The following is a 13,995-nucleotide window of genomic DNA, read 5'->3' as shown; positions in this document are numbered from 1 at the left end:
ATTTCATTGGTTTCCCTCCAACATGCAAATTCAGAAATATCATTCATCCACAAGATCCCAGATGATTTTAATCCTCCCTCCTCCCTCAGCCACACGGTTTTATGAGGTCAGAAATAAAATAAGCTGAATTCAACTGCCTTTAGAGTAGGACCACGAGCACCCACTTATACCACCTGGGCATGAGCCACTTGCCTAGATCCTTACTTTTCTTTTTTTGTTGTTTGTTTTTGTTTTTGTTTTTTTGAGACAGAGTCTCACTCTGTCACCCAGGCTGGAGTGCAATGGCGTTATCTCGGCTCACTGCAACCTCTGCCTCCCACATTCAAGCGCTTCTCATGCCTCAGTCTCCCAAGTGGCTGGGATTACAGACACTCACCATCATGCCCGGCTAATTTTTGCATTTTTGTACAGACAGGGTTTCACCATGTTGGCCAGGTGATCCGCCTGCCTCAGCCTCCCAAAGTGCTGGGATTACAGGCATGAGCCACCGCACCCAGCCCTAAATCCTTACTTTCCATGTCAATGTCCAAAATCAATAAAAACATCAAGAGCTTCTCCCAAAAATGCCCACAGTGAAATACAGAGAATCCTGGTGATAAAAAATGATACTATATCATTATTATGAACCTTATCACAAATATTCAGCCAAATCCCAATTACCCACAGAAAGCAGGCAAAGGCACACTGGGCTTTCTGGTCTCCCGCTTATCCCCAAAGCTACCTCCTCCTGCTGCCTGGGAATAAGAACTCAGTTAACCTTAGACTTGACCTTAGACAAGTTAACCAGCTGGCTGGAGAAGAAACTTCTAAGATGAACAGAAATTATTTTTGGTGCCAAGGATATATACATGCTCTACTCTCTGTTAGTACATAGAATTGGGATTTTTTTTTGTCCAAGACACTGGCATTGTTTTTTTTTTTTTTTTTGACTGGCATTGTCAAAAATACTTTATTCACAACTATTTCCTTGTGTTTGATGGTCAAGATCACCAGGCCACTCAAGAATCCTTTCTGGAATACCAAGGATCAAATCCACTTTCTCCATGAAAAGACAAAAACAGAAGTTAGTCAGCTCACCCAAGTCCATGAAGCAATTGGCCGTTGGCTCAGGAAGAGACTGTCAAGACCTCTGGAGACCTCGCTTACAAGACACAGAATTTCAGAGCCGGAAGGGAACTCACGGATCAAACCACGCACTTTTAAGATAAAAAATCCAAAGCCCAGAAATGGCTACAAATTGGTACTTTCCCCACCTTTCCTTCCAGTGATGTTTCCCCAGTCTTGAGCATGAACCACGTTTAAGTTCTTTGTCACTTTCCAAATACTGTAAACTTGAGCCAACTATTGAACACAAGACAATTTTAACACTTCCTGGCTAATCAACTTCAAGGAGAATCCTTACATTTGCCAAAAAACAAACAAACAAACAAAAAAAACGCTTTCGGTTATTATGACCAACCCACCCATTAAAGAAGGAGAAAAAGAAAATTATAAACAAGCTTTATTTTTTGTGACCACACATTTTATTATATAAGCAGCAAAAAACACTAGTCTGTCTCCTCTTTTACACTTTAAGTTCCTAACTCAACAAAAACCACAGGCCCAAGCCGGTTAAAGGAGGCAAAACTGAGTACTTTCCACACAGTTCATAGAACAACTGTTTTCACAGCAAGCTCACATAAATGCTATGTGATAATAACACATGCCTGCTATGTGGAAGCCTGCTTACCAAGCTGTGAAAAGACCCATGTTTACTATGGAACCTGCAAAATTAATCTTCTCCTACAGCAGAAGGGAAATGCTCTTTTTGGGATGTCAAGCTGGCTTCTAAACAATCCTTTGGCGAAAACGGACATGCCTAAAAGGGCGGAGCCCAGAGAGGTGTGTCACTCTGGGTATCAATTCCTATAAATCAGATCCTGACAATCACCACAATATTTTAAAAAGAATGAATTATGATTCATGGGCCTTCAAACCTTTATTACCACAAGAACATTCTCGGTAGAAGAGAAAAAAAAAAAACCTACTGTGACTTGATTAATGGCCAAAGCAAGACAATAAAATAAATCTCATAAATATAAGGAAAAAAACCTGAATGACTGCTCTTGGCTCTGAGGCTAGGCATGTAAATAATTCCACCCTGGAATGAACATACATAAAGATTTTGTTTACCCTCCCAGCAAATACAACAACCAGACTCAGATTTTCATCAGGTAAAAATAATAGCTAATTTGTTTAACTATGCCTAGTTAGGAACATTTGATAAGCAGCAATAATATTTAATTCCCAACTAACTCAACTCTCAAACTGCCAAGTATCAACCCTCAATCTGGAAATCTGACGACAGTTAGGAAAGAAAAAAAGCACTCTCCATCAGCAATGTGTAGTGAGTTTTTTAAAACCCATTTTTCTCGACCCTGCTAGAACAGAGCCTGTCTGCAGAATTGCAGAAAGCTTAACCAACCTTAGTTAACCCCACTGCCTAGTGGCTACTCCCTAACCCTACTAAACGTCTCTGGGTTGGACCTCAGATGCTAAAATTATCCTAGCAAAGTTAAAACTCCCAGCATCATCAAGGTAGCTGACAGCCAAGACCTACAACTATTCTGCAGACACCAGTAGGCTGAGGACCAAGAAAACAGAGGGAAGGAGAGGCAAAGGCTGCTTGGTTAACTAGTTAAGCGCTGAGGACTCCTGCTGTTATCCTCTCCAGTTAGTGAGCATCAACACCACACTTCCTATAGCCAAACTCCTTTCGTAAAAGGGTCAGTGATGCAGAAGGTGGGTGCTAACTGGGACAACTTAAAACTCCCCTTCTTAAAGCTCTCCTCCGTGACCTGCTGAAAAGTGCACCTGGACCGGTTTTCGGGAGACATTTTTTAATGAACTCTTTAGCCACTCCCGGGCAGTCATTCCTAAGCACGACTTCCACGCACTTCACAAGACAGCCCAGGCCACGCTGACTTGAAGACACCCCCTTCAGCACGGGCAGTTGCCAAAGCTGCCTCCAGTCTGGGGAAGAGTTTCCACAAAGCTGGCTCTAACAGGCCAGTGGAAGGCACACGGAGGAACCAGAAAGCGTTTTCTTGTAAGCTAAGGATGGCAGGCGCACATGCTCCAGTCCAGTGCTGCCCAGAGGCTGCCTGCCAGGTGCTCTCGGCCTCCGCCAGTGAATGAGTGGTTTGGTTTGGTTTTTAGTATCTGTTTCTTAAGACCACCGGCAGTAACTTCCCAGTTTCCCAAACTGAAGTTGGGGAATGAAGGAACAGGTTTACCCCCTTACACACTGCTCCCATCTGGGTGGCCACACTAACTTCTGGGGAGTACCCAGCCCCCACAGAGCCCGCAGGCGCGTATACATACACATATGCATCATGTCAAAAACCCCAAAAGGCAGAGTCCTGCGGTTTCTGAGCTGGAGAATGAAGCCTTTATAACATCACAATCTCAAATGCAAGCCCACCATCACTACCTTTAAGCCAGGGTTGCCAGTTATAGCGCCCATCTCATCCCTCCCCCTTTGCTGGGATGCTGTGCAGCCCAGAGAGAGGAGAGGGAAGAAGGGAAGAAGGGAGAAGGCCCTGCTTGCATAGTGAAAGTAAAGGGGGGGAGACTTCTCCTTCTCTGTCTCCCCACTCTTCCCTCCCCACTCCGCCCCACCCCCGTCTTCTAGAGGAGCATCCCCAAACTAATTTTTAAAAAATGAAACTTAATAAGCTTCTTGCCTACCTTGGCTGTTTCTGCAACAAGTGCATGGGCAATCCGACGAGAAGACCAGTCTCCGCTTGGGGGGTGAGATGGGGGGCGAGCAGAGCTGATGGAGTAATTTCAATATTAATTTATGTCAGCCGCCTTCTCTCAGCGCTACTCACTTACAGTACTGCCCTCAGCCTGTAAACAAATATCGCTCCGCCAGGAAACATACTCCCCAGATGCAAGCCCCTCTCCCCAGCAGGGAACCTGGCCCCTCGCCCCGCCGCAAGAGTGTGCTCCCCCACCCGGGGTAGGAAGCTTTGGGTTTCCAAAGCACCAACCCACCACCTCCTCCACCACCCCAGCAAGAAACTTACTCGGTCCGTCTACGCCTCCACCCTCCCTTCAGGAAATCTACTCTCCATATGCATTCAGCCTCCCCGCAGGAAATCTGCTCCCCCCCTCCCCCCTTCTATATACATGCACCCCTCCCTCTCCTCCTCCCCATGCGCCCTCCCCGGCCAGAAACTTACTAGTGAGCAAGCGTGCAGGCTCTCCTGATGCTGGAAACTTACTCCCAGATATAGCGCCCGCCAGCCCCCTTTCCCAGCCCTGTTCCCCTTCCTGCCCTCCGCCGCAAGCAACTCCAAACTCTCCGCATCCAGCCGTTCTCCCTCCCCGGTGGAAATTTGCAGCGCCGGGCTGCGCGCGTGCATCCACCCTCCCCTTCAGGAAACTTACTCCCCATCTGCATGCACCGCCTCTCAGCCATCGCTTAGAGGGAAGGGGGTGTGCTGGGGAGACAGAAATACATATGTATCTCTCGCCCCTCCCCCGGCCGCAGCCCACTCGGGGCCGAGCCGCGGTAACCTGGCCTTACCTTTGCATTGCTCCCCATCCTCGCCCCCTCCCTTAACCCTCCTTATCCGCTCCCCGGTACCCCCCTTTTTTCACCCATTACCCACCCCTAGCAACCGTTCCCAAGCTCCTCTCGGCCTTTTTTTTTTTTTTTTTTTAAATCCAGGATGCAAATTCCTCCCCTGTCAGCAAATCGACTGTCAAATTATTTTCTTGCAAAAGGAGAAAGGCGGGGTGGGGGGGGAGCAGGAGCAAAAAGGGGGGAGGACGGGGGAAGGGAGGGAGAGGGACCGAGGAGGGGAGAGATATCCCTCCGCAGAGCTGGGTCTGGCCGCGGGCGGGGAAGCAGGAAGTAAGGTGTCCAGCGCCGCGGCCGGCTGGTCCTCCGCCGCGGCCCCCGCCCGCGTCCCCTTTCCCCCGGGGCGCAGCGCTCCGGAGGGCGCGGGCAGCCCGGCGCATTGTTCGCAGCCTTCGCGGCGGTGCGCTGCTGACTTTATTTGTGCGCTTTGCGTGTGCGTGAGGTTGCACCTTTTGTAGGCTGGCGAGTCTCTGGACGAGGATGGGACGGGGGACACGGGCCCAGTTGCGGCCCTGCGCGAGCGGGACCTGTCAGCCCCGAGGTGCAGCGGACTCTCCGGCGTGGCCGGAAAATCGAGGCCGGGGAGAAGGCAGCGTGGCCGGGAAGCTGCCGCCTTAAACCCAGACCAGTGCAGGATTGCTTCCTGCGTAGCCGTCCCGGTTATTGTAACGCGCTTTGCAAGCTAACGACTGGGGTTTGGGAGGGGGTTTGTTTATTTTTCTAAGGGTCTGCAAAGATGCCGAGGTCGAGGCGGGCTGCGAGGAGACGGTCCGCGCCCACCCCCACTGCACCCTGGCCTCGGTGGGGCTGGGAGAGGGCTGGGGCTCCGGAGAAGGGGCTGGAGGTTCGCGAAGCGCGCGTCTCCATCCCTCCGCCCCGATGGGGGCGGGGAAGGGGTGCAGTAGACCGCGCTGGAAGAGCAGCTCTCTGGGGAGGGGTCTCCATCGCCGCGGCGGGCGCAGCAGGCCAGGGAGGGAGGTTGCCTAGGAGAGGGGCCGGGCGGCGGAGGGGAGGGGAGGAGAGGGGGCGCGGGTGCCGCCGCCGCGCGCGCTCGCCCCTCCTCGCGCGCCATGACTGTGGAACGTGGTGCCGGGGAGGAGGGAAGGCCGCCGGGGGCCGCCCGGGGCTGCTCGGCATTGGTGCGGAAACCCGAGCCCGGAGTCGCTCCGTCGCTCTTGCCTCCTCCTCCTCTGCGGGGGAAACCGCTGCACCCAAACCGGGAGCAGCTGCGAGCAGGGGGCAGGGCGCGGGCTGAAAGGCGAGCCAAAGGTTCAAACCTTGGCGGTGCGGGCGGGGGGTGGAGGGCAACAGCAGGACTGCCCCCAGGTCCCGCGAAGGCGTGGCAGTGGTCCGCCCAGGTGCCAGGGAACCTGGCCTGATATCCCTGCATTTCCAAGCTTCTTTCCTGGTCAGTGGAAACGTGAGCCAAAGGTAGTTCAGCTAAACAGACCACCTCGAGCCGGGTTCGAGGCATCTGTCTCGAGGGCAAGACAGTATTTTTTGCACTACAGAAAGTTACACCATCCATTTTTTTTTTCCATGGGGGAAATCGTTGCGCCCCTTCCCCCAAAATCTCGCGCAAGAAGAATGACCTCCCGCAACCCAGACCTTCGCCAGTGTCCCCCACCCCACCCCCACCCGGGCGCTGGGTGTGGATTGGGCGGAGGGAGGCTATATGGGAGCTTAAAGCATGAGGTCATGGGCGGAGGAGACTGCTGCCAAAAGCACCCGAGGTTTTTGTGTTTTTTGAGGGGTAACGGTTCTCCATCTTCAGCAGTGGAAAGTCCTCCCGCCTACCCTACCAATTCTGGGGCACGTGGACCAGAGAGTCCCTGAAAGAGGAGGGGACCTGGGCTATTTCGCTTAATGAGCGTTTGGCGCGTGCCCAGCCCTTTATGGAGCCCTTCCACATAAGCAAAGCTGAGGGACAGCGCACAGTGTTGGCGGCGACTGGGAAAGACTTCAGATGCTCGACGTCCCCCGCCCTCTTTCCTCAGTCCTCGGTCATCTTCCAAGTGGGCTGCTTTCTGCGATAGCTTCCTGTCCCCCTCCGACCCATTCCTCCCAAGCGACTAGAGGGGGTCTTCCTAAAACTCCTATTGACATTCTTTTAAAGCCTTCAAAACCCTCCTCCATTGCCCTTAGAATAAAGCCAAGTTGTGATTTCGCCTCTACAGACCTCTTCACCTGGCCAGCTCTTCCTCGGATGTTGTAAGCCCCGTCGAGCTTTCTTTGTTCGAGGGGTGGAGGAAGGGGAGCCTAACCTTTCCCCTTCCACCTCTTCTTACTAACTCCTGCTGGACCTTCAAGATTTGACTCAACTGTCAGTAACTTCAAGATGCCTTCCTGAGGGTACACCCAGGTCTCTAACTACCTCAGGGGAAAAGACCTACGATAGGTCTCCTGGCTGCAGCGCTGTGGCCGGAGATGGCCCCAGTGGCGGCCTTTTTCCAAGCGGAGAAGGACCAGCCAAGCTAAGCTTGACCACCATCACCGCCCGGGGACCTGAGCGGGAGCTGGCTAGGACAAAACCTCAAAACGAGACCTGGGAAAATCGCACCGCCCAGAAAACTCGGCCCCTCCACCTCCCACACCCAGCACACACACACACACCCTTTTAATCTAAAACTCCTCCCCGAGGCAGATAAGGAACCTATTCGGGAGAGTAAGTTAGTTGCCCCAGGTCAATGTGGAAATTCACAGCCTGTCTTTCCAGCTCCTAAGCCGGAAGCTGCAGAGAAGGAGGGATTTGGAATTTGCGGCTACATAGCCAAGGACGTTTTTGTCATCTTCAAAGGACCCCTTACACCCTACACTCTTGGCCCACTCTGTTCATTGCCAGCAGAGGGATAGTAATGCCAGATGGTTAGCTCTGCAGGCTCTGACCTTAGGCAAATTACTTAATCACTTGGTTCAGTTTCTTTGCCTGTAAAATGGGAATGACAGTATTCATATCTTCAGTATAGTGTTATTGTGAGGTTTAAATGAGTTATTTTATGTAAGGCCTTAGAACAGAGTTTAAAGCAAGTTACTAATATTTGTGAATAGGGTTGTGTACCCTCCCCCCACCTTCCAAAGGACTCTGGAAAAACAGATCGCCAGAGTCCCAGAGTCTTAGCTGATTGAAGCATTAAAAAAAAAAAAAAAAATCTGTGGGGCCATGCAGAGTGGCTCACACCTGTAATCCCAGCACTTAGGGCGGATGAGGCAGGCAGATCACTTGAGCTGAGGAGTTTGAGACCAGCCTGAGCATCGTGGAGAGACCCTCTCCACGTTTATTATTAAAAAATAAAAAATTAGCCAGGCATGGTGGTGCATGCCTGTGGTCCCAGCTACTGAGAAGGCTAAGACAGGAGGATGATGGGGTTGAGGCTGCAGTGATCAGATTGCCCCACTGCACTCCAGCCTGGGTAACAGAGCAAGACTCTGTCTCAAAAAATAAAATTATAGATAGATAGATAGATAGATAGATAGATAGATAGATAGATAGATAGATAGATAGATAGATAGATATATGGGGGGAGAGAGAGAGAGCACCTAAAGCACTGGGAAAGCACCGGCAGATGCACAGACAATGCATCCCTGATTTTACCAATAGACTTGACTTCCAACAATGCATACTCTTGAAGCCAATCCACAGGTTGAATAAACCAAGTCCATGAGCACTGGGTCTGTACTGTTTCTAAAAACAGGGTCAGAAGGATGGTGACTGAAATTAAAATATTAGCTTGGATCTTTGAAATCAGAGTCAGGCAGAAAAAGTCCCAATCTTAGTTCAAAACCTGTCCTGCATGACTGAAGCCCTCCTAGGGCTGCACAAAGTATAATGGAATTACTATTATTATTATCATTAGATCCTAGTCTTACCATTCTCAGCACTTATCCCCATAGCAAAAGATCATTTTTAAATGTAATTTATTCTTTTGGAATAGGTTGAATGCATTCACATGGTTCCAAATTCAAATAAACAGCAAGAAGTCTCCCTCCCACCCTGTCTGCCACCCACTTGGTTTTCCTTCTCTGGAGGCAACCTGGGTTAGTGGTTTTCCAGCCGAGGCCTCGTGAGAACTCCCTGGACACCAATTTAAATCTTTATGTCTAGGACTCCTTTCTCCAATCCAGGTAGAGCCACTCCCCTATCCTATCCCCACTCCCACCCTTCCCCTCTTCAGCCTCAATCCTGAGCAGGCTCTATTAACAATGATGAGCCACCATTTCCTTGAGCTACTAACAAAAGCAAATGATGAAATACTTTGTGGTTCTTTCTCCTCCTCTACATTAATTGCTAACATTTATCAAGTGCTTTCCATGTGCCACGCACTGTGCTGAATACTAGACATGCATATTCTTATTTAATCTGCCCCGAATCTTCATCATTATCCTTATTTACAGATGCAGACAGAAATGAAAGTTCAGAGAGATTGTGTAATTTGCACCAATTTGCATCCAGGCCAACCTGAACCTAAACCCTATCCTTTTTTATTTTTTTCTTTCCTTTTTTTTTCTAAACAGGGTCTCACTCTTGTCACCCAAGATGGCATGCAGTGGCACAATCTAGGAAGGCAATCAGGGTTAGCAGTCAGCTCACCGCGGCCTCAACCTCTCAGGCTCAAGTGATCCTTCCACCTCAGCCTCCCCAGTAGCTGGGACTACAAGTGTGCACCACTACCCCCAGCTAATTTTTGTATTTTTTTGTAGAAATGAGGTTCCACCATCTTGCCCAGACTGGTTTCAAACTCCTGGACTCAAGCGATCTGCCTGCCTCGGCCTCAAAAAGTGCTGGGATTACACCCGTGAGCCGCCACACCCAGACCCTGTCTCTTAAATAGTGGCCTTTTTGCCTCTCTGCAACACAGGAAAAATTCTGGTAGCCCACATCAGAAGGAGTGGCATGGAGGCTTTGGAGTTAAGCAGATTTAATTCAAATTATGTGTCCGGTGCCTGCCAGCAATGAGACCTCTGTAAGGTTTCTTAACCTCTCTGAGCTGGGACCATACCTTCTGCATTGGTTTAATACGAAGGTTAAATGCATGTAAATAAATGACTTCTAAAATAAATAACATTCTAAAATGTTAGTAACAAATAAATACAATATTTAGATATTGTGTGGGTTTGATTTGAATAAATAAATTAGATTTTTTTAAAAGACATTTTTGAGACAAAATGACTTACTATCAGATATTAAGAAATTAATCATTTTTTCAGACATAATGGCATTGCAGTTTTTTTAAGTTCTTATCTATTACAGATACATAATGAGGCATTTTGAGTGAAAATATATCTGGGATTTGCTTTCCAATACTCCATCCCCTCCCCACCAAAACACTAAATAAATAAAACAAGGTTAGTAAAATATGGAAAATTGTTGAAGTTATTCATTATTCTGTTTCCCATACGGAACTTTTCATACTAGTTTCCCTACTGCTGTTGAATATTTGACATGTTTCGAATACATTTGAAATAAATTTATTGTCTGAGATGATCAGGTTGAAAAATAATGAAATAAATTTCAAAGTAAAATAAATATAACCCTTTTAAGCATTAAAATTAAAAATTATGAGGCTTGTTGAATTATTATTGTTATAAATAATTACATACATATATTTTTGAAATATAGGTATGCTCTTGCTCTTTCACCCAGGCTGCAGTGCAGTGGCACGATCACAGCTCACTGCGGCCTCGAACTCCCAGACTCAGGTGATCCTTGCACATCTGCCTCCCAAGTAGCTGGGACTACAGTTGTGCACCACCGTGCCTGGCTAAATTTTTCTTTTTTGTAGAGACGGGTTTTACGATTTTGCCCACACTGGTCTTAAAGTCCTGGGCTCAAGCGATCCTCCCACCTCAGCCTCTCAAAGTGCTGGGATTATAGGCATGAGTTACTGCACCCAGCCTAACATTTTTTAAATTAACAAAACACAGTGTTAGTACATAATAGGCATCCAGAAATGGCATTTTTTGTCACCATGAGCCATTCAGGGTAGCATGTAAGTCAGACCTGAGCCCTGAAAAGAGCAAGGTAGACAGGTAATTGTTAAGGACTCATTTAATCCCACAGAGGACAGCATATGGGAAGATAAATGGCAGAAGGACTGGGTGACAGGAACAGGCAAATTAAAGTTAGAGGCTGGTTTTCCCTGAAAATGTGCATCACTGCAGAGACGCCTCAAGAATGCATGGACTTGGAATCAGATGCACTGGGTGAAATTCTCAACTCTGCTTACAGTTCTACCACCCAGTCCAGAACTGTGACTGACTTCCCTCATTTGCAGTTTGGATGCTAGACCTCTCTGGCTCCTTCCAGTTGTCTAGACTATCCACAATGCTGCTGGCTTTCCCAAGAGAATGATCATTTCTGAGGCTACACTTGTTATTTGCCTATCTCAGGAACAAATCAGAGCTGAATGGAAATGTATCCAGTTCATAATCAAACGAAACGTTTTAGGCCCAGTGAGCATTTGTGTATTGTTTTTGGAGTAAGTTTTCCATGCTCTGGATTTAAGCAGCTGGAATGATTTTTACATATGACCTCGTTTTGAAATGAAAGTTTGTCCTCTTTAAGAGAAAGTGTACATTTTGGGGAAAAGATAAGACAACATATTTTGTAACTCTTCAAATAAGTGAACCCTTCTATAAAATATTTCCCTTTATATTAAAGGTGGAGCTTTGGGAGAGCTTCTTAAAAACTGGACAAACTGCAGGCATGGAAAAATAGACAAGAGCAAGGAGGGAGAAATACCACCTCTGTTGCCTTTCTACCCACTGCTGCAGAATGAAGGCTCAGAGAGGCAACAGGACCAAAGGGGATAGCACAAATCAAGTGTGTGCTTTAGGGATGAGTGATGGATATAATTCATGCAGTTGTTGAAGCAGTCCCAGTGATCCAGAGGTAGGTGAGTCGTTCACTTTCAGTGGCAAATGAAAGCAATGGAACAATAGGGTTGCAGGGTGTTTCTCAAACCCTTGTTTCTTTGCCATCCTTGAATCTGCAGCAACCAAAACAATGAAAACAAAAACAGAAAATGGAGGCACAGGAGGGTTTACGGAACTCCCATTTGAAACCAACAAAGCAGCATAATTTATTGTAATTACTTCAACCCTCAATTCTGTTAAGGATGGTATTGAGAGAGCTGGCCTTACTCAAGACCAGAGGCCTAACTGATATTTGTTTAGTAATACTAAGAGATTGCTATCTAGGGTAAGTTTCTAGCCAGAGAGAAAAATAGGTTCCAGGATATGAGAAGGTTCTCAGTTTAAGCCATTTTTTTTTTTAATTAAGCTATTTAGTAGATTCTGTATCCAATACAAAAACTGAAAGTGATCAACTGGTTTGGGTAACTCTAAAACTTCCTGCACCTGCCCAGGAGGCGTGCTTGGGAGTCACACATTTCAGCTATGGCAATAGTAGGTGGCATGCAAGGGCTATGGTGGCCCACATAGTCCCAGCTTCAAGCTAGTCCCAAATGAGTGGCTTTGTTAGCTGTGAGGGTGAGGAAAAAAGAGAATTAGTTAATTTCCTACTGCAGATGCAAATCTACTAAAGTTTTAAATTGCACAGTGAGTATAGATTACAGCTAGTTTTCCAGATTCCCTAATGGAGCCACAATTCTTTTTAAGTGGGAGAGAGAACACATGCAACCTTGTATCGAAATAATTCTGGCAGGAAACAGGCGGTATTCTCAATAGATAACTGCAGATCATTTAAGGTAAGTAGTATTTACAATACAGTGCAGGCAGGGCCAAGCTCCATGGGTGTGCAACCTGTGCAACTGGACCTCAGACTTAGAGGGGCCACACACTAGTTTAATGCTTTGCAATCCCCATCTTGAAATTCTTTGGAATTTTAAACATGTATATAGAAATGGAAGAGTCTGGCTATGTTGCCCTGGCTGGTCTTAAGCTCCTGGCCTCAAGCAATCCTCCTGCCTCGGCATCCTGAAGTGCTGGGATTACAAGCGTGAACCACTCTGCCCAACCTTTGTAATTTTTCAGTAAAGGACCCTGCATTGCACTGGCCCCACAAATTACGTGTGTGCAGTATTGCTGGAAGCCAGCAAGAGGTGGTATAGCACCAAAGGACCAAAACAATTATGGAGCCTTTACCACTCCTAGTTCAGAAACGGCAAGAAAAAAAATATCTGCAATGGAGTGAGAGCGATTGCTGAAGTTGTGGCCACAGGTATAGCTATAAGAGAGGCCCACCTAAACGAAGCTGTGGTCTTCAGTAGAAGAACACAACCGCAGCCAATTCATAGCCTGCAGAGAGGGAGGTGGGTAAATACATATCCCAAATTATTTCTCTTCCTACCCTCTGATCTCCCATTTGTGCCTCCCACAGCTGAACCTAACAGGAAGCCAGAGGGTGTGGGAGCCCATTGATGCAATCGATGGAGGTCAGCCTTCCAGAGCATAGAGTACAGTAGAGAAAGGTAGCAAGTAGGTCTGTAAAGAGCAATCAGAGAAGATCCAGCCCAGAATTTGTACCTAAAAATTTCAGGATCATGGTTAAGAGTAAATAAAATACAAATATCACAAATTTCAGTGAAGAACTGTACATTGTAATGATAAAGGACAGTCGTTTGGCGTGTATCATGCATGGGATTTTACACATTTTTAAAGGAAAAACAAGATTAAGAATTTCAAGAAAAGAGGCTTGGGTGTTCGAAAGAGTCATCACTAATGAAAAGAGAAGGCTGGGATTTCAAAATTTTTGTAAACATTCCAGGCCCCAGAGCCACATTTTGCAAATACCCCACTCCCCTTGATCCTCACTTCTCTCACCCTGAGGCCACCATCACAATAAAAAAATGCTTTCACAGGCACAGCATCCCAAGACTTGCAAGAGCCACTTGGGCAACAGCAGCTGAATAGAATATATTTCAACAAAGAGGATTTTGGTTTAATTATATATTTATTGGTAACTTTTACGTATGAAGAGCATTGAAAAGGTGGTGTAATGGGAATACATTATGCTAACTTGTAACCATTCTGACCACTCAATTCCTCAGCACATTATTAGGCTATCCAGTTCACTTTCAAAAAACAGCATAGCACTGATTCATTTGGATTCCACTCATAGTTCCTAACTCAGAAATGGGCACAGCTAGATTGACTCTTTATAATTTGCCTGAAAAATAAAGATTTTTCTACAAACGTAAACAAGATTCCAGAGACACAACCTTTTTTTCAGATTGAGGTAAAGTATACAGAACACAAACTTAGCCATTTTAAAGTGTATGATTAAGTGGCATTTTGTACATTCACAATCCTGTGTAGCCGTCACCTCTATCTAGTTCCAAAATATTTGTATCATCCTAAAAGGAAACCTTTACACATAAAGCAGTTAATCCTCATTTCTTCTTCTC

At 46.9% G+C, this 13,995-nt stretch overlaps 1 protein-coding gene across 13 annotated transcripts in view; it reads right to left on the bottom strand.

The window, feature by feature from the left end:
* The window catches only part of LOC105489605 (transcriptional regulating factor 1), a 230,004-nt gene extending 225,216 nt beyond the window's left edge, over positions 1-4,788 (bottom strand). For 2 of the 13 annotated variants that reach the window (XM_011754524.3, XM_071097042.1), the window contains exons 1-2: positions 4,227-4,409; positions 3,730-3,814 (exon numbers count right to left, since the gene is read on the bottom strand). The gene's annotated coding sequence lies outside the window, so the exon portion shown is untranslated. Of the gene's footprint in view, positions 1-3,729; positions 3,815-4,070; positions 4,149-4,226; positions 4,579-4,658 lie in introns of those variants that run through there. The other 11 variants (XM_011754531.2, XM_011754534.2, XM_011754533.2 and 8 more) reach the window with 9 other exon arrangements.
* Between the last annotated feature and the right edge of the window lie 9,207 nt (positions 4,789-13,995).

This window comes from Macaca nemestrina, chromosome 5 (assembly GCF_043159975.1).
Source record: "Macaca nemestrina isolate mMacNem1 chromosome 5, mMacNem.hap1, whole genome shotgun sequence".
In the NCBI taxonomy this organism is placed as follows: domain Eukaryota; kingdom Metazoa; phylum Chordata; class Mammalia; order Primates; family Cercopithecidae; genus Macaca; species Macaca nemestrina.
The sequence above is the reverse complement of the archived record's forward strand: the minus strand, read 5'-3'. Positions and strand labels throughout refer to the sequence as shown.